This window comes from Nannobrachium achirus, assembly GCF_963921795.1.
Source record: "Nannobrachium achirus genome assembly, contig: SCAFFOLD_409, whole genome shotgun sequence".
NCBI lineage: Eukaryota > Metazoa > Chordata > Actinopteri > Myctophiformes > Myctophidae > Nannobrachium > Nannobrachium achirus.
Window position 1 is genome coordinate 16,934 of NW_027664817.1, and position 5,087 is coordinate 22,020.

Here is a 5,087-nt window from a genome sequence, read left to right on the forward strand (position 1 = left end):
CTGCCACTTTTCCCACTTTCACTACATCCACAACTTCTTCCTATTTTGGAACCATCCCTCTCTCCTTGCACCGGACGGCTTGCACCCGAGCAGACTTGGCTGTGCTATGCTCATGAACAATCTCCGCCGCTCCGTAGCTGTTTTTAGATCTCATTCACAACCACAACAACAACATTGACTCACTGCTCCGCCTGTCCAGTCTGCCCACACCCCCCCCATGACCACTTCTGGTCCCGCTACTGCCCCCTTGTGGCCGGGCGGACTCTCCATTCCTGTCTCTATTCCCATTACAATAACTGTCACCTCTCCTCCCTGTGCCATAGACTCGATCATGCATACTATTATAAGAAATAGCCCATCTCCCATCACCGTCTGGACAACACAGCGAGCTAGTAAAGCACACACTCATCACCATGATGGTGTGGACCCACGTAATATTGTTACACTGGCCTTTGCCCCCCTCCCCCCAAAAAATCTGGGCCACGCTAAAATGGCATTGATTAATGCCAGGTCGATTAATTCAAAGTCATTCATCTTAAATAATTTTTTCACCACTCGGGGCTTAGATTTTTTATTTATTACGGAGACTTGGGTTCAGCCTGGGGACTCAAGCCTCCTCACAGCACTTTGTCCCACAGACTGTACATTTTTTAGCTCCCCCAGAATTTCGAATAAGAAAAAAACGGGCGGCGGCATAGCAATTATTTTTAAAACCTCCTTTAACTGCCGCAAAATACCCACCGTTTCCACCACCAGTTTCGAACTATTACTGTTCGAAGTCAGACTACCAAACCCAGTGCTTTTTGTCCTAATTTATAGACCCCCTAAATCAATCAATTTCATTCAAGATTTTTCAGACCTGCTATCCTCAATCCTGCCCAAATGGGATAGCATCGTCCTACTGGGTGACTACAATATTCATGTCTGTTGCCCCACTAGACCCCTTGTCAAGGATTTTGAAAACCTCATTGAATCCCTAAATCTTACTCAACATGTTAACGCCCCCACCCACCGGCTCGGCCATACACTCGACCTCATTCTGTCCCACGGTTTCCCAATCACCAACCTCGAATTTCTTGACCAAATCCACTGTAAATCTGACCATAAACCAATTTTATTCAATACCCCTCTCCCCTGCCACACTCCAAGAAAATGCCCGCCTGTTCGCCCCTCGCGCCACATAAACAACCTGACTGCCACCCAATTCTCCTCTTCCTACACAGCTGCCCCTGACACTGCCGCCATTGAGGCCCCCCCCCCCAACCTGAGTGTAGAGAATCTGGTCTCCCTCTTTAACTCAACCTGCCTGGGCATCCTCAACACTATTGCTCCTCTCAAAACCAGACAGCTCAAACCACACCCACAGCCCTGGCTAAATGATGCCACTCGTGCCGCCAGGAAAGACTGTAGGCGTGCAGAACGAAAGTGGAAGAAGGACAAACTCCAAGTGTCATATGAAATCTTAGGTGACTCCCTGACCACTTATCAAGCCACAGTTACTGCTGCAAGAACTCACTATTACTCTAACCTCATTACTTCAAATTGCCATAGACCAAAAGTTCTGTTCGACACAATAAACCTCATTCTCACCCCCACTGCAAATGAAAACCCGGATGTCTCAAATACCACCTGCGAAACCTTCCTCAAATTCTTCATTGACAAAGTAGCCACCATTAGGTCCAATATTATAACCACGCCCAGCAATAACCCCATCCTGCCCATGCCAATTGCCAAACTATGCCATTTCAGTCCGTTATCCCTCTCCTGCCTGTCAACCACTGTTTCCCTCATGAAACCTACAACCTGTTCAGTTGATGTCATCCCCTCTCACCTAGCCAAAGAGGCCTTCGCCAGTATAGGCCCCAGTGTTTTATCTATCATTAACAGATCCCTGACCTCAGGCCATGTCCCCTCTTACTTTAAGCATGCCATAGTTCAACCCATCATCAAAAAACCCGGCCTTGACCCCACTGATCCATCAAACTTTCGCCCAATATCCAAAGTCCCCTTTCTGTCAAAGATCTTAGAAAAGGTTGTCCTAACCCAACTTCAATCATTCCTAGATGAGAACGCTACCCTCGAGGCTTTTCAGTCTGGGTTTCGTCCAATGCATAGCACAGAGACGGCACTCTTAAAGGTCGTAAATGACCTCCTTGTGACTGTCGACCTAGGTAACTGCGCCATCCTCGTGCTACTGGATCTCAGTGCGGCATTTGACACCGTTGATCACGCCATCTTGCTCTCACGTCTTGAGCAAGAGGTCGGTATCCAAGGACCCGCCCTAAAGTGGCTCAGGTCGTACCTTTCTGATAGGACCTTCCAGGTCGACATAGGGAGCTCGTCATCCTCCATCGCCCCCCTCTCCTGTGGTGTCCCGCAGGGGTCGATCCTCGGGCCATTACTTTTCTCCCTTTACATGCTCCCACTAGGTTCCATTATTAAAAAACATGCCTTCCATCTCTACGCCGACGACACCCAATTGTATCTCCCGCTCAACCAAGACAATAACCACTCTACACAGCCCCTGCTAGACTGCCTCTCTGACATCAAAACCTGGATGTCAAACAAGTTTCTCATGCTCAACAACAATAAAACCGAAGTCATCCTTTTTGGCCCCCCACATAAAACCATCAACATTCCCGCTACCCTTGGATCACTTATTTTCAAACCCCATGTAAAAGACCTTGGTGTAATACTGGACTCATCTCTCAAGTTCGACAGACAGATAAACGCTGTGGTAAAAGGCGCCTTTTTCCAACTCAGGCAGCTCGCCAAAATAAAACCATTCCTCACCCGGTCTGATATGGAAAAAGTCACACATGCCCTTATCTCATCGAGACTCGACTACTGTAACTCGCTGTACTCAGGAGTTGCCTGCTCATCCCTATCCAGACTGCAATTAGTTCAAAATTCCGCCGCTAGGCTTTTGACTGGCACCCGTAAAAGGGACCACATCACCCCTGTTTTAGCCTCCCTCCACTGGTTACCGGTCAAATTCCGAATTCAATTTAAAAACCTCTTGTTTGTTTATAAAGCCCTCCACGGCCTCGCACCGCCCTACATTACAAATCTAATCAACCCCCCCGACTCCACCAGGCCACTCAGATCAGCCACCAAGCTGCTTCTCAAGGTCCCTCATGCAAACCTGAGGCAAAAAGGTGACCGTGCCTTCTCGGTCGCAGCGCCTACGTTATGGAACACCCTGCCCATGGGTGTCAAGGCTGCACCATCCTTGGCCACATTTAAAAGCAGACTAAAGACTCACTTATTTTCCCTGGCCTTTTAATTAACATACTGTCAAACTGCCTCAAATGAGTCTTATAAATTTCCCTGTTGTTTACTTAGTTTGCAATTTTAAGTTTTCTACTGTACTTGAGTAACTGTTTTTATCTAATGAATGTTTTATTTTGTGTAACACTGCTATTTTCCTATGCCTGTACAGCACTTTGGTCGACCCTGGTGGTTTTTTAAACGTGCTATATAAATAAAATTGACTTGACTTGACAGGTGACAGGTACAGTATCTCTTTCCCACAGGTAATAGGTGAGTATTTCCCTCTACGGGTGACAGGTAAAGTATCTCTTTCCCACAGGTAATAGGTGACTATTGTTCAAGTAAAGTATTTCTTTCCCACAGGTGATCAGGGGCGTCACAAGGGGTAGGAAAGTTGGACTGAGTTACCAGGGCCCAAGGTGGAGGGGCCCTAGTAACTTTAGCTATTGAAAAATAGCAGATATACAAGCTCACAAGCTGCGAGCTTGTAGATCTGCTATTTTTGAAAAAGTCGTGAAAATGTGCGCAAATCTTTGAATATATGTATTTTTTTAGTGAACATTTGTAACAAAAATGTTGCTTCTGGCGGGTCCCTGGAACTAAATATTTTGAGATGGGGGGGGGGGGGTCCTTCACATGAAAAAGTTTGAGCATCACTGACATGGAAACATACGTTTCTTGGCACACATTTTCACGGTTTTTCAAAAATAGCAGATCTACAAGCTCGCAGCGCGGCACTCGGTGCCGCGCTGTGAGCTTGTATATCTGCTGTTTTTCAATAGTTAACATTCATGGGGGGCCCGCAGTGAATCCTTGTACCCAGGGCCCAGAATTTGGTGTGACGCCCCTGCAGGTGATAGGTGAGTATTCCTCTCTACAGGAGACCTGAGTACTCACTCTCCAGTGGTTCGGTACGCACTCCTCAGTGGTAGGTACACACTCCTCAGTGAAGGTCCGCTCCCGGTCCAGCCTAGAAGTAATGAGTAGACAGGATATTACTATAATGCGCTTTACACAGAAATATGCGGTGGAGGGAGAAGTATGGTGGTTTCTTACCGCCTGTTTGCCCATGTGTTCGCCTGTCGGAGTCCCAGCACAGACTGGGGGAGAGAGCGAGGCTTCTATTTATGCACCCTGTGTTTGGAGTAGCCCACAGGTGCATATGCTTGTGCTTGATGAAGCATGTGGGCCGGCAGGTAACGCCCTTCAATGACTTGGCCCACAGCATGCGCTGCTCTGCTGGGCCTCGCTCTCCCATCCAGGGTGCGCTTCTCCGACGTGCGGGGCCTACCTGGCGGGCGGTGTCTGAACGAACCACCACACATCCCCCCCGTTAAGTTTGCTGCTGGTCCGCAAACTTGCTGCTCTTCCTCATAGAGCCGGGACAGGGCATCGGCATGGGGGATATCCTTCCCCGGCCTATGCTCCACTTCGAAGTTGTAGTCCTGCAACTCCAGAAACCAACGTGTTATTCTCTTATTTGTATCTTTACTTCTAGCCATCCATTTTAATGGTGCGTGGTCCGTTATCAGTGTAAAACGTCTCCCCCACAGGTAATAACGTAGATGGTGTATGGACCATTTTATGGCAAGAGCTTCTTTTTCTATCGTTGCATAATTAAGTTCATGCTTTAAGAGCTTTCGGCTAATAAAAGTGACAGGATGCTCTTCGTTGTCAATGATTTGCGAGAGCACGGCCCCGAGGCCCGTGTTCGAGGCGTCGGTGTGGAGTAGAAAATTCCTACCGAAGTCGGGGGCTTTTAGGACCGGCTCATCACAGAGCTTCAGTTTGAGGCCTCGGAAGACGGCCTCCGT